General features: G+C 45.2%; 12 non-coding genes and 4 pseudogenes across 12 annotated transcripts; all 16 read left to right on the plus strand.

The window, feature by feature from the left end:
- The first annotated feature begins 420 nt into the window (after positions 1 to 420).
- LOC141203280 (U2 spliceosomal RNA) lies at positions 421 to 606 on the plus strand. The gene has a single exon (XR_012274394.1). It is a non-coding gene; the product is annotated as a U2 spliceosomal RNA (small nuclear RNA).
- Positions 607 to 1,721: 1,115 nt separating this feature from the next.
- Positions 1,722 to 1,912, plus strand: LOC141203734 (U2 spliceosomal RNA). The gene has a single exon (XR_012274761.1). It is a non-coding gene; the product is annotated as a U2 spliceosomal RNA (small nuclear RNA).
- A 1,115-nt stretch (positions 1,913 to 3,027) lies between these two features.
- LOC141203327 (U2 spliceosomal RNA) lies at positions 3,028 to 3,207 on the plus strand (annotated as a pseudogene).
- Positions 3,208 to 3,918: 711 nt separating this feature from the next.
- On the plus strand, positions 3,919 to 4,104 carry LOC141203281 (U2 spliceosomal RNA). The gene has a single exon (XR_012274395.1). It is a non-coding gene; the product is annotated as a U2 spliceosomal RNA (small nuclear RNA).
- Positions 4,105 to 5,216: 1,112 nt separating this feature from the next.
- LOC141203735 (U2 spliceosomal RNA) lies at positions 5,217 to 5,407 on the plus strand. The gene has a single exon (XR_012274762.1). It is a non-coding gene; the product is annotated as a U2 spliceosomal RNA (small nuclear RNA).
- Positions 5,408 to 6,522: 1,115 nt separating this feature from the next.
- Positions 6,523 to 6,713, plus strand: LOC141203736 (U2 spliceosomal RNA). The gene has a single exon (XR_012274763.1). It is a non-coding gene; the product is annotated as a U2 spliceosomal RNA (small nuclear RNA).
- Positions 6,714 to 7,828: 1,115 nt separating this feature from the next.
- LOC141203738 (U2 spliceosomal RNA) lies at positions 7,829 to 8,019 on the plus strand. The gene has a single exon (XR_012274765.1). It is a non-coding gene; the product is annotated as a U2 spliceosomal RNA (small nuclear RNA).
- Positions 8,020 to 9,134: 1,115 nt separating this feature from the next.
- On the plus strand, positions 9,135 to 9,325 carry LOC141203739 (U2 spliceosomal RNA). Its single transcript, XR_012274766.1, has one exon. It is a non-coding gene; the product is annotated as a U2 spliceosomal RNA (small nuclear RNA).
- A 1,115-nt stretch (positions 9,326 to 10,440) lies between these two features.
- On the plus strand, positions 10,441 to 10,532 carry LOC141203328 (U2 spliceosomal RNA; annotated as a pseudogene).
- A 789-nt stretch (positions 10,533 to 11,321) lies between these two features.
- Positions 11,322 to 11,503, plus strand: LOC141203207 (U2 spliceosomal RNA). Its single transcript, XR_012274338.1, has one exon. It is a non-coding gene; the product is annotated as a U2 spliceosomal RNA (small nuclear RNA).
- A 1,115-nt stretch (positions 11,504 to 12,618) lies between these two features.
- LOC141203336 (U2 spliceosomal RNA) lies at positions 12,619 to 12,710 on the plus strand (annotated as a pseudogene).
- Positions 12,711 to 13,485: 775 nt separating this feature from the next.
- Positions 13,486 to 13,703, plus strand: LOC141203293 (U2 spliceosomal RNA; annotated as a pseudogene).
- Positions 13,704 to 14,818: 1,115 nt separating this feature from the next.
- LOC141203740 (U2 spliceosomal RNA) lies at positions 14,819 to 15,009 on the plus strand. The gene has a single exon (XR_012274767.1). It is a non-coding gene; the product is annotated as a U2 spliceosomal RNA (small nuclear RNA).
- Positions 15,010 to 16,118: 1,109 nt separating this feature from the next.
- On the plus strand, positions 16,119 to 16,309 carry LOC141203741 (U2 spliceosomal RNA). The gene has a single exon (XR_012274768.1). It is a non-coding gene; the product is annotated as a U2 spliceosomal RNA (small nuclear RNA).
- A 6,103-nt stretch (positions 16,310 to 22,412) lies between these two features.
- On the plus strand, positions 22,413 to 22,600 carry LOC141203272 (U2 spliceosomal RNA). Its single transcript, XR_012274388.1, has one exon. It is a non-coding gene; the product is annotated as a U2 spliceosomal RNA (small nuclear RNA).
- A 1,115-nt stretch (positions 22,601 to 23,715) lies between these two features.
- On the plus strand, positions 23,716 to 23,906 carry LOC141203742 (U2 spliceosomal RNA). Its single transcript, XR_012274769.1, has one exon. It is a non-coding gene; the product is annotated as a U2 spliceosomal RNA (small nuclear RNA).
- Positions 23,907 to 24,129: the final 223 nt, after the last annotated feature.

The raw sequence follows: 24,129 nt of genomic DNA on the forward strand, positions 1-24,129 counted from the left end.
CTTACTAGGATTTTGTCGGGATGCGGTTCCCTTACGGGTTCCTCTCTTGGCAGGTCTAGGGGGGGAGTGTGTGGCCATCAGGTTCCGCTCCCCCCTGAACCCCACTGGCTCTCCTCTTTCGGGAGGAGAGCGTTGTTGGCTCCCCTCTTCCGGGAGGGGAGCACAGTCTTTGGCTCCCAGTGCCTTGCTCGGGTGAGAACTCGGGCAGGTATTGGGGGTAAGATTGGGTCGCCTCTGGCTCCGGCTGGAGGTGGCTATTTGTCCCTGTTCCTCGCTGTGGCCTTCTGGCTCGGAGGGACGGGGAATGGTTTGGGGGACCCTTCTCCTTTTGGAGAGGGTTTCAAGAAGACCAGCATCCTAGTGCACTTTTTTTTGTGGCACTTGTCACTTTTTTAAGCGCACTCGGGTTTTGTACACGAATTCGGGCTTTCGATAAAAAAAAAAAAAAAAAAATCTGTTCTTATCAGTTTAATATCTGATACGTCCCCTATCTGGGGACCATATATTAAATGGATTTTTAGAACAGGGAGATGGAAAAAGAGCTTGCTCTGTCCACTCCACGCATTGACCTGGTATTGCAGTATCTCCAGGACCGGTGCACCCCTTCTTTAATGCAGTTTCTAAAATCAGAAAGAATTGAATTCAATGTTTTTTGTTCATTTTGCTTGTTTGTCGGATTTTGGGATGGACTCTTTGGCTTTGCTTTTCTTCTCCTCATTGGATTTTTCATGTTCAAAGTTGCAGAAGCCAGATTACAAGCTCATTTTGGTTCAACTTCAGCAACTGTGCATTGCATTGCCATGTAATGTGATGCAATGCTATCTTTCTAGCTCTCCCTTTTTACTTCCTTTTGGATAAACAGACATATTAGGCAAGCATTTTGGAGCTTTCACCTAAATAACTACAGGTGGTGAGATAAGCTGCACAATATAATTGACCTTTCAGTATATTGTTGCACACACACCATCTATTTAGCAAATGCCCTTGTTATCAACAGCAGCCTTTTAAACTCACCTGAGCTAACAGGTATGTGCGCTGGTTACTCTGCTGCGCTTAAAATTTCTTTTTTGGTTTGCTACAATGCCTTTTCTGAAACGTTGTCTCCTTCTGCTGGAACACTGACTTCTTTCATTTAATGCCTGCAGACTATAAAAGAGAACCCAACCCAAAAAGTTTGGTTGATTAGTCTGTGGCATTCTGTTAAACTGTTGCTTATGGCGGTCTCTGTGAGCTTCTCAGCGACATTCAGCCAGCCAGGTATCCTGCCTGCAGTAGATGGAATGTGGCAATGGAACGCTGGCTGCGCGTGTCATAATAGGCTCTGAGCCTTTATATACCTGTGCACAGCAGCAGCCACCTTCAGTCTGCTGCTGGACAGCCAGCAGCAGCAGCAGCAGGAGAGGTATGTAATCAGGAGCCCTCCTGCTAAGGGTAGACAGCTGCTCGTTCCACCCCACCCCCCGCCTTAATTGGTTCTCCTCCCTTCCAACGGTGTTGAGGCGGGTGGGAACAGCAGGGGGTGAAGGTGCTGTGTTTAAAGAGGTGGAGTTATGCAGATCTAAAACGCGTGGATTGCAGCAGCAGCAAGCCGAAAAGTGCAGGCATGTAAGGGATCTAGAGGTTGACAACATGTCTTCTTAACGGGAGTCCAGGAGCTCATCTCCACAAATGGACTTTTCAGGATCCTTGGGTGGCTCCGTAGTTTGAAACCAATTCTGGTTATCGCTTCTCGGCCTTTTGGCTAAGATCAAGTGTAGTATCTGTTCTTATCAGTTTAATATCTGATACGTCCCCTATCTGGGGACCATATATTAAATGGATTTTTAGAACAGGGAGATGGAAAAAGAGCTTGCTCTGTCCACTCCACGCATTGACCTGGTATTGCAGTATCTCCAGGACCGGTGCACCCCTTCTTTAATGCAGTTTCTAAAATCAGAAAGAATTGAATTCAATGTTTTTTGTTCATTTTGCTTGTTTGTCGGATTTTGGGATGGACTCTTTGGCTTTGCTTTTCTTCTCCTCATTGGATTTTTCATGTTCAAAGTTGCAGAAGCCAGATTACAAGCTCATTTTGGTTCAACTTCAGCAACTGTGCATTGCATTGCCATGTAATGTGATGCAATGCTATCTTTCTAGCTCTCCCTTTTTACTTCCTTTTGGATAAACAGACATATTAGGCAAGCATTTTGGAGCTTTCACCTAAATAACTACAGGTGGTGAGATAAGCTGCACAATATAATTGACCTTTCAGTATATTGTTGCACACACACCATCTATTTAGCAAATGCCCTTGTTATCAACAGCAGCCTTTTAAACTCACCTGAGCTAACAGGTATGTGCGCTGGTTACTCTGCTGCGCTTAAAATTTCTTTTTTGGTTTGCTACAATGCCTTTTCTGAAACGTTGTCTCCTTCTGCTGGAACACTGACTTCTTTCATTTAATGCCTGCAGACTATAAAAGAGAACCCAACCCAAAAAGTTTGGTTGATTAGTCTGTGGCATTCTGTTAAACTGTTGCTTATGGCGGTCTCTGTGAGCTTCTCAGCGACATTCAGCCAGCCAGGTATCCTGCCTGCAGTAGATGGAATGTGGCAATGGAACGCTGGCTGCGCGTGTCATAATAGGCTCTGAGCCTTTATATACCTGTGCACAGCAGCAGCCACCTTCAGTCTGCTGCTGGACAGCCAGCAGCAGCAGCAGCAGGAGAGGTATGTAATCAGGAGCCCTCCTGCTAAGGGTAGACAGCTGCTCGTTCCACCCCACCCCCCGCCTTAATTGGTTCTCCTCCCTTCCAACGGTGTTGAGGCGGGTGGGAACAGCAGGGGGTGAAGGTGCTGAGTTTAAAGAGGTGGAGTTATGCAGATCTAAAACGCGTGGATTGCAGCAGCAGCAAGCCGAAAAGTGCAGGCATGTAAGGGATCTAGAGGTTGACAACATGTCTTCTTAACGGGAGTCCAGGAGCTCATCTCCACAAATGGACTTTTCAGGATCCTTGGGTGGCTCCGTAGTTTGAAACCAATTCTGGTTATCGCTTCTCGGCCTTTTGGCTAAGATCAAGTGTAGTATCTTTCGAAAAGGCGGTTTTGGATGTTGGCCGCCCTAGTAGATTGATACATTATGCACACTGGGGTTTAGGCGCTTGTTAGTACGCCAGGTGGCTAATATAGTGATCTGGTGGAAAGCATGGCCCCCCAGGATCGACGCCATTGGGCCGGGGAAGATCGAAAGCCCGAAGTGTGAAGTGCCCCAGGAGTGGTGACCCTGGGGTGCCTTAACTCACTGGGATTGGGAACCCCACTTGAGTTTATGGCACATTTGCACTAGCACTTCAATATTTCTTTCTTCACACACACCCTTATTCCGGGCCTTCTGGCCTTAGGATGGGGAATTTTTCAATTCCCGGTCGAAGGTCCGGGCAGTATTATACTGTGAAACCTTCACTATTTATTTAATTTTTTTTTGTCACTGTGTGTCCACTTTTTCACGTGTGTCCACGTCCTTACTAGGATTTTGTCGGGATGCGGTTCCCTTACGGGTTCCTCTCTTGGCAGGTCTAGGGGGGGAGTGTGTGGCCATCAGGTTCCGCTCCCCCCTGAACCCCACTGGCTCTCCTCTTTCGGGAGGAGAGCGTTGTTGGCTCCCCTCTTCCGGGAGGGGAGCACAGTCTTTGGCTCCCAGTGCCTTGCTCGGGTGAGAAATCGGGCAGGTATTGGGGGTAAGATTGGGTCGCCTCTGGCTCCGGCTGGAGGTGGCTATTTGTCCCTGTTCCTCGCTGTGGCCTTCTGGCTCGGAGGGACGGGGAATGGTTTGGGGGACCCTTCTCCTTTTGGAGAGGGTTTCAAGAAGACCAGCATCCTAGTGCACTTTTTTTTGTGGCACTTGTCACTTTTTTAAGCGCACTCGGGTTTTGTACACGAATTCGGGCTTTCGATAAAAAAAAAAAAAAAAAAATCTGTTCTTATCAGTTTAATATCTGATACGTCCCCTATCTGGGGACCATATATTAAATGGATTTTTAGAACAGGGAGATGGAAAAAGAGCTTGCTCTGTCCACTCCACGCATTGACCTGGTATTGCAGTATCTCCAGGACCGGTGCACCCCTTCTTTAATGCAGTTTCTAAAATCAGAAAGAATTGAATTCAATGTTTTTTGTTCATTTTGCTTGTTTGTCGGATTTTGGGATGGACTCTTTGGCTTTGCTTTTCTTCTCCTCATTGGATTTTTCATGTTCAAAGTTGCAGAAGCCAGATTACAAGCTCATTTTGGTTCAACTTCAGCAACTGTGCATTGCATTGCCATGTAATGTGATGCAATGCTATCTTTCTAGCTCTCCCTTTTTACTTCCTTTTGGATAAACAGACATATTAGGCAAGCATTTTGGAGCTTTCACCTAAATAACTACAGGTGGTGAGATAAGCTGCACAATATAATTGACCTTTCAGTATATTGTTGCACACACACCATCTATTTAGCAAATGCCCTTGTTATCAACAGCAGCCTTTTAAACTCACCTGAGCTAACAGGTATGTGCGCTGGTTACTCTGCTGCGCTTAAAATTTCTTTTTTGGTTTGCTACAATGCCTTTTCTGAAACGTTGTCTCCTTCTGCTGGAACACTGACTTCTTTCATTTAATGCCTGCAGACTATAAAAGAGAACCCAACCCAAAAAGTTTGGTTGATTAGTCTGTGGCATTCTGTTAAACTGTTGCTTATGGCGGTCTCTGTGAGCTTCTCAGCGACATTCAGCCAGCCAGGTATCCTGCCTGCAGTAGATGGAATGTGGCAATGGAACGCTGGCTGCGCGTGTCATAATAGGCTCTGAGCCTTTATATACCTGTGCACAGCAGCAGCCACCTTCAGTCTGCTGCTGGACAGCCAGCAGCAGCAGCAGGAGAGGTATGTAATCAGGAGCCCTCCTGCTAAGGGTAGACAGCTGCTCGTTCCACCCCACCCCCCGCCTTAATTGGTTCTCCTCCCTTCCAACGGTGTTGAGGTGGGTGGGAACAGCAGGGGGTGAAGGTGCTGTGTTTAAAGAGGTGGAGTTATGCAGATCTAAAACGCGTGGATTGCAGCAGCAGCAAGCCGAAAAGTGCAGGCATGTAAGGGATCTAGAGGTTGACAACATGTCTTCTTAACGGGAGTCCAGGAGCTCATCTCCACAAATGGACTTTTCAGGATCCTTGGGTGGCTCCGTAGTTTGAAACCAATTCTGGTTATCGCTTCTCGGCCTTTTGGCTAAGATCAAGTGTAGTATCTGTTCTTATCAGTTTAATATCTGATACGTCCCCTATCTGGGGACCATATATTAAATGGATTTTTAGAACAGGGAGATGGAAAAAGAGCTTGCTCTGTCCACTCCACGCATTGACCTGGTATTGCAGTATCTCCAGGACCGGTGCACCCCTTCTTTAATGCAGTTTCTAAAATCAGAAAGAATTGAATTCAATGTTTTTTGTTCATTTTGCTTGTTTGTCGGATTTTGGGATGGACTCTTTGGCTTTGCTTTTCTTCTCCTCATTGGATTTTTCATGTTCAAAGTTGCAGAAGCCAGATTACAAGCTCATTTTGGTTCAACTTCAGCAACTGTGCATTGCATTGCCATGTAATGTGATGCAATGCTATCTTTCTAGCTCTCCCTTTTTACTTCCTTTTGGATAAACAGACATATTAGGCAAGCATTTTGGAGCTTTCACCTAAATAACTACAGGTGGTGAGATAAGCTGCACAATATAATTGACCTTTCAGTATATTGTTGCACACACACCATCTATTTAGCAAATGCCCTTGTTATCAACAGCAGCCTTTTAAACTCACCTGAGCTAACAGGTATGTGCGCTGGTTACTCTGCTGCGCTTAAAATTTATTTTTTGGTTTGCTACAATGCCTTTTCTGAAACGTTGTCTCCTTCTGCTGGAACACTGACTTCTTTCATTTAATGCCTGCAGACTATAAAAGAGAACCCAACCCAAAAAGTTTGGTTGATTAGTCTGTGGCATTCTGTTAAACTGTTGCTTATGGCGGTCTCTGTGAGCTTCTCAGCGACATTCAGCCAGCCAGGTATCCTGCCTGCAGTAGATGGAATGTGGCAATGGAACGCTGGCTGCGCGTGTCATAATAGGCTCTGAGCCTTTATATACCTGTGCACAGCAGCAGCCACCTTCAGTCTGCTGCTGGACAGCCAGCAGCAGCAGCAGCAGGAGAGGTATGTAATCAGGAGCCCTCCTGCTAAGGGTAGACAGCTGCTCGTTCCACCCCACCCCCCGCCTTAATTGGTTCTCCTCCCTTCCAACGGTGTTGAGGCGGGTGGGAACAGCAGGGGGTGAAGGTGCTGTGTTTAAAGAGGTGGAGTTATGCAGATCTAAAACGCGTGGATTGCAGCAGCAGCAAGCCGAAAAGTGCAGGCATGTAAGGGATCTAGAGGTTGACAACATGTCTTCTTAACGGGAGTCCAGGAGCTCATCTCCACAAATGGACTTTTCAGGATCCTTGGGTGGCTCCGTAGTTTGAAACCAATTCTGGTTATCGCTTCTCGGCCTTTTGGCTAAGATCAAGTGTAGTATCTGTTCTTATCAGTTTAATATCTGATACGTCCCCTATCTGGGGACCATATATTAAATGGATTTTTAGAACAGGGAGATGGAAAAAGAGCTTGCTCTGTCCACTCCACGCATTGACCTGGTATTGCAGTATCTCCAGGACCGGTGCACCCCTTCTTTAATGCAGTTTCTAAAATCAGAAAGAATTGAATTCAATGTTTTTTGTTCATTTTGCTTGTTTGTCGGATTTTGGGATGGACTCTTTGGCTTTGCTTTTCTTCTCCTCATTGGATTTTTCATGTTCAAAGTTGCAGAAGCCAGATTACAAGCTCATTTTGGTTCAACTTCAGCAACTGTGCATTGCATTGCCATGTAATGTGATGCAATGCTATCTTTCTAGCTCTCCCTTTTTACTTCCTTTTGGATAAACAGACATATTAGGCAAGCATTTTGGAGCTTTCACCTAAATAACTACAGGTGGTGAGATAAGCTGCACAATATAATTGACCTTTCAGTATATTGTTGCACACACACCATCTATTTAGCAAATGCCCTTGTTATCAACAGCAGCCTTTTAAACTCACCTGAGCTAACAGGTATGTGCGCTGGTTACTCTGCTGCGCTTAAAATTTCTTTTTTGGTTTGCTACAATGCCTTTTCTGAAACGTTGTCTCCTTCTGCTGGAACACTGACTTCTTTCATTTAATGCCTGCAGACTATAAAAGAGAACCCAACCCAAAAAGTTTGGTTGATTAGTCTGTGGCATTCTGTTAAACTGTTGCTTATGGCGGTCTCTGTGAGCTTCTCAGCGACATTCAGCCAGCCAGGTATCCTGCCTGCAGTAGATGGAATGTGGCAATGGAACGCTGGCTGCGCGTGTCATAATAGGCTCTGAGCCTTTATATACCTGTGCACAGCAGCAGCCACCTTCAGTCTGCTGCTGGACAGCCAGCAGCAGCAGCAGCAGGAGAGGTATGTAATCAGGAGCCCTCCTGCTAAGGGTAGACAGCTGCTCGTTCCACCCCACCCCCCGCCTTAATTGGTTCTCCTCCCTTCCAACGGTGTTGAGGCGGGTGGGAACAGCAGGGGGTGAAGGTGCTGTGTTTAAAGAGGTGGAGTTATGCAGATCTAAAACGCGTGGATTGCAGCAGCAGCAAGCCGAAAAGTGCAGGCATGTAAGGGATCTAGAGGTTGACAACATGTCTTCTTAACGGGAGTCCAGGAGCTCATCTCCACAAATGGACTTTTCAGGATCCTTGGGTGGCTCCGTAGTTTGAAACCAATTCTGGTTATCGCTTCTCGGCCTTTTGGCTAAGATCAAGTGTAGTATCTGTTCTTATCAGTTTAATATCTGATACGTCCCCTATCTGGGGACCATATATTAAATGGATTTTTAGAACAGGGAGATGGAAAAAGAGCTTGCTCTGTCCACTCCACGCATTGACCTGGTATTGCAGTATCTCCAGGACCGGTGCACCCCTTCTTTAATGCAGTTTCTAAAATCAGAAAGAATTGAATTCAATGTTTTTTGTTCATTTTGCTTGTTTGTCGGATTTTGGGATGGACTCTTTGGCTTTGCTTTTCTTCTCCTCATTGGATTTTTCATGTTCAAAGTTGCAGAAGCCAGATTACAAGCTCATTTTGGTTCAACTTCAGCAACTGTGCATTGCATTGCCATGTAATGTGATGCAATGCTATCTTTCTAGCTCTCCCTTTTTACTTCCTTTTGGATAAACAGACATATTAGGCAAGCATTTTGGAGCTTTCACCTAAATAACTACAGGTGGTGAGATAAGCTGCACAATATAATTGACCTTTCAGTATATTGTTGCACACACACCATCTATTTAGCAAATGCCCTTGTTATCAACAGCAGCCTTTTAAACTCACCTGAGCTAACAGGTATGTGCGCTGGTTACTCTGCTGCGCTTAAAATTTCTTTTTTGGTTTGCTACAATGCCTTTTCTGAAACGTTGTCTCCTTCTGCTGGAACACTGACTTCTTTCATTTAATGCCTGCAGACTATAAAAGAGAACCCAACCCAAAAAGTTTGGTTGATTAGTCTGTGGCATTCTGTTAAACTGTTGCTTATGGCGGTCTCTGTGAGCTTCTCAGCGACATTCAGCCAGCCAGGTATCCTGCCTGCAGTAGATGGAATGTGGCAATGGAACGCTGGCTGCGCATGTCATAATAGGCTCTGAGCCTTTATATACCTGTGCACAGCAGCAGCCACCTTCAGTCTGCTGCTGGACAGCCAGCAGCAGCAGCAGCAGGAGAGGTATGTAATCAGGAGCCCTCCTGCTAAGGGTAGACAGCTGCTCGTTCCACCCCACCCCCCGCCTTAATTGGTTCTCCTCCCTTCCAACGGTGTTGAGGCGGGTGGGAACAGCAGGGGGTGAAGGTGCTGTGTTTAAAGAGGTGGAGTTATGCAGATCTAAAACGCGTGGATTGCAGCAGCAGCAAGCCGAAAAGTGCAGGCATGTAAGGGATCTAGAGGTTGACAACATGTCTTCTTAACGGGAGTCCAGGAGCTCATCTCCACAAATGGACTTTTCAGGATCCTTGGGTGGCTCCGTAGTTTGAAACCAATTCTGGTTATCGCTTCTCGGCCTTTTGGCTAAGATCAAGTGTAGTATCTGTTCTTATCAGTTTAATATCTGATACGTCCCCTATCTGGGGACCATATATTAAATGGATTTTTAGAACAGGGAGATGGAAAAAGAGCTTGCTCTGTCCACTCCACGCATTGACCTGGTATTGCAGTATCTCCAGGACCGGTGCACCCCTTCTTTAATGCAGTTTCTAAAATCAGAAAGAATTGAATTCAATGTTTTTTGTTCATTTTGCTTGTTTGTCGGATTTTGGGATGGACTCTTTGGCTTTGCTTTTCTTCTCCTCATTGGATTTTTCATGTTCAAAGTTGCAGAAGCCAGATTACAAGCTCATTTTGGTTCAACTTCAGCAACTGTGCATTGCATTGCCATGTAATGTGATGCAATGCTATCTTTCTAGCTCTCCTTTTTTACTTCCTTTTGGATAAACAGACATATTAGGCAAGCATTTTGGAGCTTTCACCTAAATAACTACAGGTGGTGAGATAAGCTGCACAATATAATTGACCTTTCAGTATATTGTTGCACACACACCATCTATTTAGCAAATGCCCTTGTTATCAACAGCAGCCTTTTAAACTCACCTGAGCTAACAGGTATGTGCGCTGGTTACTCTGCTGCGCTTAAAATTTCTTTTTTGGTTTAGTACAATGCCTTTTCTGAAACGTTGTCTCCTTCTGCTGGAACACTGACTTCTTTCATTTAATGCCTGCAGACTATAAAAGAGAACCCAACCCAAAAAGTTTGGTTGATTAGTCTGTGGCATTCTGTTAAACTGTTGCTTATGGCGGTCTCTGTGAGCTTCTCAGCGACATTCAGCCGGCCAGGTATCCTGCCTGCAGTAGATGGAATGTGGCAATGGAACGCTGGCTGCGCGTGTCATAATAGGCTCTGAGCCTTTATATACCTGTGCACAGCAGCAGCCACCTTCAGTCTGCTGCTGGACAGCCAGCAGCAGCAGCAGCAGGAAAGGTATGTAATCAGGAGCCCTCCTGCTAAGGGTAGACAGCTGCTCGTTCCACCCCACCCCCCACCTTAATTGGTTCTCCTCCCTTCCAATGGTGTTGAGGCGGGTGGGAACAGCAGGGGGTGAAGGTGCTGTGTTTAAAGAGGTGGAGTTATGCAGATCTAAAACGCGTGGATTGCAGCAGCAGCAAGCCGAAAAGTGCAGGCATGTAAGGGATCTAGAGGTTGACAACATGTCTTCTTAACGGGAGTCCAGGAGCTCATCTCCACAAATGGACTTTTCAGGATCCTTGGGTGGCTCCGTAGTTTGAAACCAATTCTGGTTATCGCTTCTCGGCCTTTTGGCTAAGATCAAGTGTAGTATCTTTTGAAAAGGCGGTTTTGGATGTTGGCCGCCCTAGTAGATTGATACATTATGCACACTGGGGTTTAGGCGCTTGTTAGTACGCCAGGTGGCTAATATAGTCATCTGGTGGAAAGCATGGCCCCCCAGGATCGACACCATTGGGCCGGGGAAGATCGAAAGCCCGAAGTGTGAAGTGCCCCAGGAGTGGTGACCCTTGGGTGCCTTAACTCACTGGGATTGGGAACCCCACTTGAGTTTATGGCACATTTGCACAAGCACTTCAAATTTTCTTTCTTCGCACACACCCTTATTCCGGGCCTTCTGGCCTTAGGATGGGGAATTTTTCAATTCCCGGTCGAAGGTCCGGGCAGTATTATACTGTGAAACCTTCACTATTTATTTAATTTCTTTGTCACTGTGTGTCCACTTATTCACGTGTGTCACGTCCTACTAGGATTTTGTCGGGATGCGGTTCCCTTACGGGTTCCTCTCTTGGCAGGTCTAGGGGGGGAGTGTGTGGCCATCAGGTTCCGCTCCCCCCTGAACCCCCCTGGCTCTCCTGTTTCGGGAGGAGAGCGTTGTTGGCTCCCCTCTTCCGGGAGGGGAGCACAGTCTTTGGCTCCCAGTGCCTTGCTCGGGTGAGAACTCGGGCAGGTGCTGGGGGTAAGATTGGGTCGCCTCTGGCTTCGGCTGGAGGTGGCTTTTTGTCCCTGTTCCTCGCTGTGGCCTTTTGGCTTGGAGGGACGGGGAATGGTTTGGGGGACCCTTCTCCTTTTGGAGAGGGTTTCAAGAAGACCAGCATCCTAGTGCACTTTTTTTGTGGCACTTGTCACTTTTTTAAGCGCACTCGGGTTTTGTACACGAATTCGGGCTTTCGATAAAAAAAAAATCTGTTCTTATCAGTTTAATATCTGATACGTCCCCTATCTGGGGACCATATATTAAATGGATTTTTAGAACAGGGAGATGGAAAAAGAGCTTGCTCTGTCCACTCCACGCATTGACCTGGTATTGCAGTATCTCCAGGACCGGTGCACCCCTTCTTTAATGCAGTTTCTAAAATCAGAAAGAATTGAATTCAATGTTTTTTGTTCATTTTGCTTGTTTGTCGGATTTTGGGATGGACTCTTTGGCTTTGCTTTTCTTCTCCTCATTGGATTTTTCATGTTCAAAGTTGCAGAAGCCAGATTACAAGCTCATTTTGGTTCAACTTCAGCAACTGTGCATTGCATTGCCATGTAATGTGATGCAATGCTATCTTTCTAGCTCTCCCTTTTTACTTCCTTTTGGATAAACAGACATATTAGGCAAGCATTTTGGAGCTTTCACCTAAATAACTACAGGTGGTGAGATAAGCTGCACAATATAATTGACCTTTCAGTATATTGTTGCACACACACCATCTATTTAGCAAATGCCCTTGTTATCAACAGCAGCCTTTTAAACTCACCTGAGCTAACAGGTATGTGCGCTGGTTACTCTGCTGCGCTTAAAATTTCTTTTTTGGTTTGCTACAATGCCTTTTCTGAAACGTTGTCTCCTTCTGCTGGAACACTGACTTCTTTCATTTAATGCCTGCAGACTATAAAAGAGAACCCAACCCAAAAAGTTTGGTTGATTAGTCTGTGGCATTCTGTTAAACTGTTGCTTATGGCGGTCTCTGTGAGCTTCTCAGCGACATTCAGCCAGCCAGGTATCCTGCCTGCAGTAGATGGAATGTGGCAATGGAACGCTGGCTGCGCGTGTCATAATAGGCTCTGAGCCTTTATATACCTGTGCACAGCAGCAGCCACCTTCAGTCTGCTGCTGGACAGCCAGCAGCAGCAGCAGCAGGAGAGGTATGTAATCAGGAGCCCTCCTGCTAAGGGTAGACAGCTGCTCGTTCCACCCCACCCCCCGCCTTAATTGGTTCTCCTCCCTTCCAACGGTGTTGAGGCGGGTGGGAACAGCAGGGGGTGAAGGTGCTGTGTTTAAAGAGGTGGAGTTATGCAGATCTAAAACGCGTGGATTGCAGCAGCAGCAAGCCGAAAAGTGCAGGCATGTAAGGGATCTAGAGGTTGACAACATGTCTTCTTAACGGGAGTCCAGGAGCTCATCTCCACAAATGGACTTTTCAGGATCCTTGGGTGGCTCCGTAGTTTGAAACCAATTCTGGTTATCGCTTCTCGGCCTTTTGGCTAAGATCAAGTGTAGTATCTTTCGAAAAGGCGGTTTTGGATGTTGACCGCCCTAGTAGATTGATACATTATGCACACTGGGGTTTAGGCGCTTGTTAGTACGCCAGGTGGCTAATATAGTCATCTGGTGGAAAGCATGGCCCCCCAGGATCGACGCCATTGGGCCGGGGAAGATCGAAAGCCCGAAGTGTGAAGTGCCCCAGGAGTGGTGACCCTGGGGTGCCTTAACTCACTGGGATTGGGAACCCCACTTGAGTTTATGGCACATTTGCACAAGCACTTCAAATTTTCTTTCTTCGCACACACCCTTATTCCAGGCCTTCTGGCCTTAGGATGGGGAATTTTTCAATTCCCGGTCGAAGGTCCGGGCAGTATTATACTGTGAAACCTTCACTATTTATTTAATTTCTTTGTCACTGTGTGTCCACTTATTCACGTGTGTCACGTCCTACTAGGATTTTGTCGGGATGCGGTTCCCTTACGGGTTCCTCTCTTGGCAGGTCTAGGGGGGGAGTGTGTGGCCATCAGGTTCCGCTCCCCCCTGAACCCCCCTGGCTCTCCTCTTTCGGGAGGAGAGCGTTGTTGGCTCCCCTCTTCCGGGAGGGGAGCACAGTCTTTGGCTCCCAGTGCCTTGCTCGGGTGAGAACTCGGGCAGGTGCTGGGGGTAAGATTGGGTCGCCTCTGGCTTCGGCTGGAGGTGGCTTTTTGTCCCTGTTCCTCGCTGTGGCCTTTTGGCTCGGAGGGACGGGGAATGGTTTGGGGGACCCTTCTCCTTTTGGAGAGGGTTTCAAGAAGACCAGCATCCTAGTGCACTTTTTTTGTGGCACTTGTCACTTTTTTAAGCGCACTCGGGTTTTGTACACGAATTCGGGCTTTAAAAAAAAAAAAAAAAAAAAAAAAAAAAAAAAAAAATCTGTTCTTATCAGTTTAATATCTGATACGTCCCCTATCTGGGGACCATATATTAAATGGATTTTTAGAACAGGGAGATGGAAAAAGAGCTTGCTCTGTCCACTCCACGCATTGACCTGGTATTGCAGTATCTCCAGGACCGGTGCACCCCTTCTTTAATGCAGTTTCTAAAATCAGAAAGAATTGAATTCAATGTTTTTTGTTCATTTTGCTTGTTTGTCGGATTTTGGGATGGACTCTTTGGCTTTGCTTTTCTTCTCCTCATTGGATTTTTCATGTTCAAAGTTGCAGAAGCCAGATTACAAGCTCATTTTGGTTCAACTTCAGCAACTGTGCATTGCATTGCCATGTAATGTGATGCAATGCTATCTTTCTAGCTCTCCCTTTTTACTTCCTTTTGGATAAACAGACATATTAGGCAAGCATTTTGGAGCTTTCACCTAAATAACTACAGGTGGTGAGATAAGCTGCACAATATAATTGACCTTTCAGTATATTGTTGCACACACACCATCTATTTAGCAAATGCCCTTGTTATCAACAGCAGCCTTTTAAACTCACCTGAGCTAACAGGTATGTGCGCTGGTTACTCTGCTGCGCTTAAAATTTCTTTTTTGGTTTGCTACAATGCCTTTTCTGAAACGTTGTCTCCTTCTGCTGGAACACTGACTTCTTTCATTTAATGCCTGCAGACTATAAAAGAGAACCCAACCCAAAAAGTTTGGTTGATTAGTCTGTGGCATTCTGTTAAACTGTTGCTTATGGCGGTCTCTGTGAGCTTCTCAGCGACATTCAGCCAGCCAGGTATCCTGCCTGCAGTAGATGGAATGTGGCAATGGAACGCTGGCTGCGCGTGTCATAATAGGCTCTGAGCCTTTATATACCTGTGCACAGCAGCAGCCACCTTCAGTCTGCTGCTGGACAGCCAGCAGCAGCAGCAGCAGGAGAGGTATGTAATCAGGAGCCCTCCTGCTAAGGGTAGACAGCTGCTCGTTCCACCCCACCCCCCGCCTTAATTGGTTCTCCTCCCTTCCAACGGTGTTGAGGCGGGTGGGAACAGCAGGGGGTGAAGGTGCTGTGTTTAAAGAGGTGGAGTTATGCAGATCTAAAACGCGTGGATTGCAGCAGCAGCAAGCCGAAAAGTGCAGGCATGTAAGGGATCTAGAGGTTGACAACATGTCTTCTTAACGGGAGTCCAGGAGCTCATCTCCACAAATGGACTTTTCAGGATCCTTGGGTGGCTCCGTAGTTTGAAACCAATTCTGGTTATCGCTTCTCGGCCTTTTGGCTAAGATCAAGTGTAGTATCTGTTCTTATCAGTTTAATATCTGATACGTCCCCTATCTGGGGACCATATATTAAATGGATTTTTAGAACAGGGAGATGGAAAAAGAGCTTGCTCTGTCCACTCCACGCATTGACCTGGTATTGCAGTATCTCCAGGACCGGTGCACCCCTTCTTTAATGCAGTTTCTAAAATCAGAAAGAATTGAATTCAATGTTTTTTGTTCATTTTGCTTGTTTGTCGGATTTTGGGATGGACTCTTTGGCTTTGCTTTTCTTCTCCTCATTGGATTTTTCATGTTCAAAGTTGCAGAAGCCAGATTACAAGCTCATTTTGGTTCAACTTCAGCAACTGTGCATTGCATTGCCATGTAATGTGATGCAATGCTATCTTTCTAGCTCTCCCTTTTTACTTCCTTTTGGATAAACAGACATATTAGGCAAGCATTTTGGAGCTTTCACCTAAATAACTACAGGTGGTGAGATAAGCTGCACAATATAATTGACCTTTCAGTATATTGTTGCACACACACCATCTATTTAGCAAATGCCCTTGTTATCAACAGCAGCCTTTTAAACTCACCTGAGCTAACAGGTATGTGCGCTGGTTACTCTGCTGCGCTTAAAATTTCTTTTTTGGTTTGCTACAATGCCTTTTCTGAAACGTTGTCTCCTTCTGCTGGAACACTGACTTCTTTCATTTAATGCCTGCAGACTATAAAAGAGAACCCAACCCAAAAAGTTTGGTTGATTAGTCTGTGGCATTCTGTTAAACTGTTGCTTATGGCGGTCTCTGTGAGCTTCTCAGCGACATTCAGCCAGCCAGGTATCCTGCCTGCAGTAGATGGAATGTGGCAATGGAACGCTGGCTGCGCGTGTCATAATAGGCTCTGAGCCTTTATATACCTGTGCACAGCAGCAGCCACCTTCAGTCTGCTGCTGGACAGCCAGCAGCAGCAGGAGAGGTATGTAATCAGGAGCCCTCCTGCTAAGGGTAGACAGCTGCTCGTTCCACCCCACCCCCCGCCTTAATTGGTTCTCCTCCCTTCCAACGGTGTTGAGGCGGGTGGGAACAGCAGGGGGTGAAGGTGCTGTGTTTAAAGAGGTGGAGTTATGCAGATCTAAAACGCGTGGATTGCAGCAGCAGCAAGCCGAAAAGTGCAGGCATGTAAGGGATCTAGAGGTTGACAACATGTCTTCTTAACGGGAGTCCAGGAGCTCATCTCCACAAATGGACTTTTCAGGATCCTTGGGTGGCTCCGTAGTTTGAAACCAATTCTGGTTATCGCTTCTCGGCCTTTTGGCTAAGATCAAGTGTAGTATCTGTTCTTATCAGTTTAATATCTGATACGTCCCCTATCTGGGGACCATATATTAAATGGATTTTTAGAACAGGGAGATGGAAAAAGAGCTTGCTCTGTCCACTCCACGCATTGACCTGGTATTGCAGTATCTCCAGGACCGGTGCACCCCTTCTTTAATGCAGTTTCTAAAATCAGAAAGAATTGAATTCAATGTTTTTTGTTCATTTTGCTTGTTTGTCGGATTTTGGGATGGACTCTTTGGCTTTGCTTTTCTTCTCCTCATTGGATTTTTCATGTTCAAAGTTGCAGAAGCCAGATTACAAGCTCATTTTGGTTCAACTTCAGCAACTGTGCATTGCATTGCCATGTAATGTGATGCAATGCTATCTTTCTAGCTCTCCCTTTTTACTTCCTTTTGGATAAACAGACATATTAGGCAAGCATTTTGGAGCTTTCACCTAAATAACTACAGGTGGTGAGATAAGCTGCACAATATAATTGACCTTTCAGTATATTGTTGCACACACACCATCTATTTAGCAAATGCCCTTGTTATCAACAGCAGCCTTTTAAACTCACCTGAGCTAACAGGTATGTGCGCTGGTTACTCTGCTGCGCTTAAAATTTCTTTTTTGGTTTGCTACAATGCCTTTTCTGAAACGTTGTCTCCTTCTGCTGGAACACTGACTTCTTTCATTTAATGCCTGCAGACTATAAAAGAGAACCCAACCCAAAAAGTTTGGTTGATTAGTCTGTGGCATTCTGTTAAACTGTTGCTTATGGCGGTCTCTGTGAGCTTCTCAGCGACATTCAGCCAGCCAGGTATCCTGCCTGCAGTAGATGGAATGTGGCAATGGAACGCTGGCTGCGCGTGTCATAATAGGCTCTGAGCCTTTATATACCTGTGCACAGCAGCAGCCACCTTCAGTCTGCTGCTGGACAGCCAGCAGCAGCAGGAGAGGTATGTAATCAGGAGCCCTCCTGCTAAGGGTAGACAGCTGCTCGTTCCACCCCACCCCCCGCCTTAATTGGTTCTCCTCCCTTCCAACGGTGTTGAGGCGGGTGGGAACAGCAGGGGGTGAAGGTGCTGTGTTTAAAGAGGTGGAGTTATGCAGATCTAAAACGCGTGGATTGCAGCAGCAGCAAGCCGAAAAGTGCAGGCATGTAAGGGATCTAGAGGTTGACAACATGTCTTCTTAACGGGAGTCCAGGAGCTCATCTCCACAAATGGACTTTTCAGGATCCTTGGGTGGCTCCGTAGTTTGAAACCAATTCTGGTTATCGCTTCTCGGCCTTTTGGCTCAGATCAAGTGTCTGGACATCAGGTTCCTTGAGTGCTAGCCCTCGGCCTTCCAGCATCGCCACTCCGGTGGCTTAAGCTGGATGCTGCTATAGGGGGAGAGTGAGGAGGAAACGGGAAGGCGATTTCCGTGGCTGACTATGGGAGTCAAGCTGAAATTTGCTGGGACCGGGGACCCCCGGGTCAAGAATGGATTTCGCATTGAGATTTCCGAGGAGAAGAAGGGACATTTTTCCATGTCCTACCTGGTGAATGCCATCTTCTATGAAGCATTGAAGATTAAGAAGTCGGACATTCTTTGCCTGCAGGAATTTAGAAGTCATGGAAGGTATGTGCTGGTTCTTTCTACTATGGCTGCTTGCCAAAATCTTTATAGAACCTTGAAAGGCCATACTGAGAACTCCCTCCTAGATGGACTCACTTTTACTGTCCTCTATTCAAAGGGGGATGTTCCTGTTGTTGTGTTTATGCACAATCCCTTTATCCCCCAGGAGGACATTACTGTATTCTTGAGGAGGCATTGTACTTATGTGCATTTTTCCCACAAGATCTCGAATGAAGAAGGCTTGTGGACTGGCAAATACAAGTACTTTGTTCGTTTTGCTACAGACCCCGAGGGGCCAGGGGGCATACATTATCCTCCTATGAGTTTCTCTATTGGGAGAGACACTGGTTTCTTGTACTTTCCTGATGCTCCTTTTTTCTGCAGAAGATGTAACAAGTATGGTCATGTCCAGGAGTCCTGCAGGTATCCGCCAACCTGCAGGAGGTGTAACACGTCTGGTCATATGGCGAAAGACTGCAAGAACCAGGTAAAGTGTGATGCTTGTGGTGAGGAGGGGCATGTTCTTAGGCAGTGTCAAGCTGGAACCACTCCTAAGTCTTTTGCTCAAGTGGTCGCGGAGGGGCCTGCTGTTCCTTCGACTTCTACTAGGGTTCCACAAGGTCCCCTTCCGGATGTCGGGGAGGCAACTGCTCCCCAAGAGGAAGAGGATGGCACTCAGATGGACGACATATTTGAAGATGCCCAGCTTCAGCCTCCTGCGTCAGGAGGCTTTGACATGGTGATTCCAGAAGTGATGTCACCTTTCCCTCCCCAGTTTGGTGTCCGTGGTGAGGGGGAAATGGACTTGTCCAATTCTCCTGTCATATCTTGGTGCAATACTGCTTCAGAGGAGATCGGGGGCGGTGGCCAAGGGGACTTGTCTGCTGTCCGTTTCTCTGATGAGGAGGATCCTGATGTGGTCAAGAAGAAGCCAAGGACTGAGTGTTCATCCATTGCTGCCGTGTGTGATAGCCCGGTGGACTCTCGTGCTTACCCGTCAGATGTATTTTCTCCTGACATTGTTACATTTGGCATTCAGCCAGATGGTAATAGCTTTGCTTTGCTTGATGAAGGTTGAGTTGATGTTTTCTTTCTTTTTTTTTCAGGTTATGTGTGATCCCCTTTAGTTATGCCGCATCATTCTGGATGGGACATTGTGTCCCTTAATGTTAGGCAAATTAGATCTGTTACCCGAAGAACAACAGTTCTGGATTATCTAAAGGGTTTGAGTGCAGATGTCTATTGTCTACAAGAGTGTGGGATTACTGAATCTCCAGGAGATAAGGACTGGCCTTATGGCCAGTATGTTTGGTCGGGGTCCAGCTTTAACAAAAATGATGGTGTGGGGATTTTAGTTGGTAATAAGAATATTACTATTGATAGTTACACGGTTGTGGAGGTGGGTCGCTGCATTATTGTTTTTTTGAGTTATAGGGGGTGGAAGGTTAGAATGATTAATTTATATTGTCCTACTAAAAAAGAGGAGCGGCTTGCTCTTCTTGAGAAATTGAGTTTTTTTCTTCCTGGAAAAATTCCTACAGTTTTTGTTGGTGACTGTAATTGTGTCACAGAAGGTAATGTGGACATTACGGGAAAAAAGTTATCTCAACTTATTTCTGATTTTTCTTTCTTAGACGCTGCAATACTTGAGTATGGCATTCCACCACCGCCTACATATTATGCTGACCGTGGTAATATTTCATCGAGGATAGATAGGATGTTATTTTCCAAAAATATGGTTTGTTCAAGTTATGTTCAACATAAGGTACCTTTTTCTGATCATGAGTGTTTGCGTGGAGTTTTTAGTGCGAATGGGGACATGGTGTTTGGGGGTGGGGTTTGGAAATTGAATACGAGGTTGTTGGAGGATGAGGAGGTGATGAGTGAGTTGGAGAAAAGGTATGCAAGTTGGAGGTGGCGTAAGCGTGATTTTGGTAGTGTGCTTGAATGGTGGGATTGGGTGAAATTACAGTTAAAAACTTTCTTTAAAAAATGGGGCTACAAAAAAGCTGCCAGATATCGTAATAGATTTAATGACTTAAGTAGACGGATTGATTGGTTGCGTGGGTGTGTTAGGAAAGGAATGGATATGTCTGATCAGCTTGAGGTTGCTAAGAATGAGTTAAAATGTCTTCTGGATGAAAAAGGTAAAGAGATTATTTACCGTACCAAGTTAGAGCATTTGGAAAAGAATGAAAAGTGCACCAGGTACTTTTTTAAAAAAATGAATGGAAGGAAGTTGGATTTGAGTGAAGTGGTAGGTGAAGATGGATCTAGTGTGGTTGGGAAGAATGTGTTGAATGAGGTGAATGGCTTCTATAGTAAGTTGTACGATGAGAAATGGATTGATCCTGGACTTGTGTCGCATGTATTGAGTGGTATGGAGAAGAGACTTGGTTCGGATGAATGTGATGCTTTGTGTGAGGATGTTATTTTGGATGAGTTGAGGAATGTTGTTATGAGTGCTAAAAAGAATAAGACGCCTGGGAAGGATGGGTTGCCTGTGGAGCTGTATGTGAAAGCTTGGGAGTTTTTGGGTAAGGACTTGACTGAGGTTTGTAGGTATATGTGGATGAATGGTGTTTTGTGTGACAGTATGAAAGAGGGTATAGTGGTTCTTGTGTTTAAGAAGGGTGAGAAAAAGCGTTTGGAGAACTGGAGACCCATATCATTGCTTAACGCTGATTATAAGGTCTACAGTAAATTGTTAGCAAATCGTATGCGTGAGGTGATTGGTAGGGTTGTGGAGGATGACCAAGTGTGTGCCGTGCCTGGTCGGAGTATAAGTGATAATTTGTTATTGTTAAGGGATATGCTTGGGGATTGTAAGACTAGAAAGCAGAAGTGTATGGTGTTAGCAATTGATTTCGAAAAGGCTTTTGATAGAGTTTCGCATGTGTTTCTGTTTAAAGTATTGGAGAGGATGGGTTTCCCTAGGGTTTTTCTGAATGGAGTTAAGTCTTTATATGATTATGTGTCAAGTGAGTTTTTAGTGAATGGATGGTTGTCTGACAAAGTGATGATTAGGTCTGGTGTAAGACAGGGGTGCCCTATGTCCCCTGTCTTGTTTGTATGTGTGATTGAGCCTTTGCTGTGTTTAGTGAGACGTGAGAAAATGATGAGAGGATTGTTAGTGCCTGGGAGTGGTGGTAAGCATGTAAAGGTGTTAGGTTACATGGATGATGTTGTGATGGTGAGTGAAAGTATGGCTTCAATGAGTAGGGTGAGGTTGCTTTTGGATTTTTTCTGTGGTGCATCAGGTTTTAGAGTTAACTGGACTAAGTGTAGTTTCAAATGCTTTGGAGATGACAGTATTCGTATGGAAGGTGTTAAGTATGAGGAGAGTGCAATTAAGGTTTTAGGGGTATTTTTCAATGATGATCTGAAAGGAAATGAGAGTTGGGACGAGTGTGGTATGCGTGTTGAGCGAAAATTGAATTTTTGGAGAATGAGAGATCTTTCTTTGCGGGGCAAAGTTCTAGTTATCAAAGCAGTGATCTTACCCATTCTGCTTTTTGTGGCCATAATTTTTCCATCCCCTTTTAGGAAAGTGAAGAGAGTTGAGAAAATGATTTTTTCCTTTTTCTGGTGCAGCAAGATGGAGAAGCTGAAGAGGGAAAGCCTTTATAAGGCCTGCCAGCATGGTGGTTTGGGATTTCCTAATGTTGAGGTTTTTTTAGGGCTCCATTATATTAAGACGATTGTGGTATTGTTGGGTAAAGGTAATAAGGGTGCATGTATGGCAAGTTATTCTGCAGGATGGATGTTGTATGGGTTAGGTTGGAGAAAGAGGGATGCGAGAGTGCCTGTGTCTTTTAAGTGTCCGGTGTGGTGTGAGGTGATTGAGAAGTTTGTCAAGAAGTATGATTTGCTGAGTGTGCCGGTGGATGAGTTTAGAATGACTAAGAGGGTGTATAGGAAATTGTGTGCAAATGAGGTCGAGTCTAATATTGTTGGTTTGAGAGGGAATGAGGTTGCGGATGCTTGGAGAAAGTTGGGTATGTATGGGATGTCCAACAAACAGAAGGATGTAGTGTGGATGGCGTTTCACAATATTCTTCCAGTGAGAGACGTTCAAAAGAAGAGAGGTTTGATTAGGTCGGATGTTTGTCCAAGAGATGGATGTAATGGTTGTGAGACGGTTATGCATCTGATGTGGAATTGTGATTTTGCGCAAGACGTGTGGAAATGTGTAGGGGGGTTGTGTAGGAGTTTGGCAGGAGTGACTTTTGTGGATTGGCGTGTGGTTATGTTTGGTATTGGTGCAAGTGGACGTGTAAAGGAGAGAGTTTTGTGCTTAATTATGGCTTGTGTGTTAGAAAGTTTGTGGGATGTGAGGAATCTTTGTGTATTTAAAAGGAAATCAATTACAGTAAATGAATGTATTAGGATTATTCTTTCTAGGCTATTTTTGATTTACAAGATGGATAGTAGTAGCGGTGGTGGAACAGATGCCGAGGGAATATGGAAATTTAAAAAGTGGAGGCATATTGTAAAATTTCAGTGATCTTTTGGTTTATATTAATAAGATGTTCTTCTTTCTGTAATATTAGGTTACTTTATGCTTAATAAATATGGCCATGATGATGAGAAGTTTTTTTTGCAACAGTTTTGGTATATCCTACTGATTTGCTATAAAACTAACCTGAATGGTTTAAAAAAAAAAAAAAAAAAAAAAAAAAAATCTGTTCTTATCAGTTTAATATCTGATACGTCCCCTATCTGGGGACCATATATTAAATGGATTTTTAGAACAGGGAGATGGAAAAAGAGCTTGCTCTGTCCACTCCACGCATTGACCTGGTATTGCAGTATCTCCAGGACCGGTGCACCCCTTCTTTAATGCAGTTTCTAAAATCAGAAAGAATTGAATTCAATGTTTTTTGTTCATTTTGCTTGTTTGTCGGATTTTGGGATGGACTCTTTGGCTTTGCTTTTCTTCTCCTCATTGGATTTTTCATGTTCAAAGTTGCAGAAGCCAGATTACAAGCTCATTTTGGTTCAACTTCAGCAACTGTGCATTGCATTGCCATGTAATGTGATGCAATGCTATCTTTCTAGCTCTCCCTTTTTACTTCCTTTTGGATAAACAGACATATTAGGCAAGCATTTTGGAGCTTTCACCTAAATAACTACAGGTGGTGAGATAAGCTGCACAATATAATTGACCTTTCAGTATATTGTTGCACACACACCATCTATTTAGCAAATGCCCTTGTTATCAACAGCAGCCTTTTAAACTCACCTGAGCTAACAGGTATGTGCGCTGGTTACTCTGCTGCGCTTAAAATTTCTTTTTTGGTTTGCTACAATGCCTTTTCTGAAACGTTGTCTCCTTCTGCTGGAACACTGACTTCTTTCATTTAATGCCTGCAGACTATAAAAGAGAACCCAACCCAAAAAGTTTGGTTGATTAGTCTGTGGCATTCTGTTAAACTGTTGCTTATGGCGGTCTCTGTGAGCTTCTCAGCGACATTCAGCCAGCCAGGTATCCTGCCTGCAGTAGATGGAATGTGGCAATGGAACGCTGGCTGCGCGTGTCATAATAGGCTCTGAGCCTTTATATACCTGTGCACAGCAGCAGCCACCTTCAGTCTGCTGCTGGACAGCCAGCAGCAGCAGCAGCAGGAGAGGTATGTAATCAGGAGCCCTCCTGCTAAGGGTAGACAGCTGCTCGTTCCACCCCACCCCCCGCCTTAATTGGTTCTCCTCCCTTCCAACGGTGTTGAGGCGGGTGGGAACAGCAGGGGGTGAAGGTGCTGTGTTTAAAGAGGTGGAGTTATGCAGATCTAAAACGCGTGGATTGCAGCAGCAGCAAGCCGAAAAGTGCAGGCATGTAAGGGATCTAGAGGTTGACAACATGTCTTCTTAACGGGAGTCCAGGAGCTCATCTCCACAAATGGACTTTTCAGGATCCTTGGGTGGCTCCGTAGTTTGAAACCAATTCTGGTTATCGCTTCTCGGCCTTTTGGCTAAGATCAAGTGTAGTATCTGTTCTTATCAGTTTAATATCTGATACGTCCCCTATCTGGGGACCATATATTAAATGGATTTTTAGAACAGGGAGATGGAAAAAGAGCTTGCTCTGTCCACTCCACGCATTGACCTGGTATTGCAGTATCTCCAGGACCGGTGCACCCCTTCTTTAATGCAGTTTCTAAAATCAGAAAGAATTGAATTCAATGTTTTTTGTTCATTTTGCTTGTTTGTCGGATTTTGGGATGGACTCTTTGGCTTTGCTTTTCTTCTCCTCATTGGATTTTTCATGTTCAAAGTTGCAGAAGCCAGATTACAAGCTCATTTTGGTTCAACTTCAGCAACTGTGCATTGCATTGCCATGTAATGTGATGCAATGCTATCTTTCTA

The sequence above is a fragment of the Phyllobates terribilis genome, unplaced genomic scaffold (assembly GCF_046119375.1).
Source record: "Phyllobates terribilis strain yellow unplaced genomic scaffold, ASM4611937v1 Scaffold_124__1_contigs__length_5142088, whole genome shotgun sequence".
Lineage (NCBI taxonomy): Eukaryota > Metazoa > Chordata > Amphibia > Anura > Dendrobatidae > Phyllobates > Phyllobates terribilis.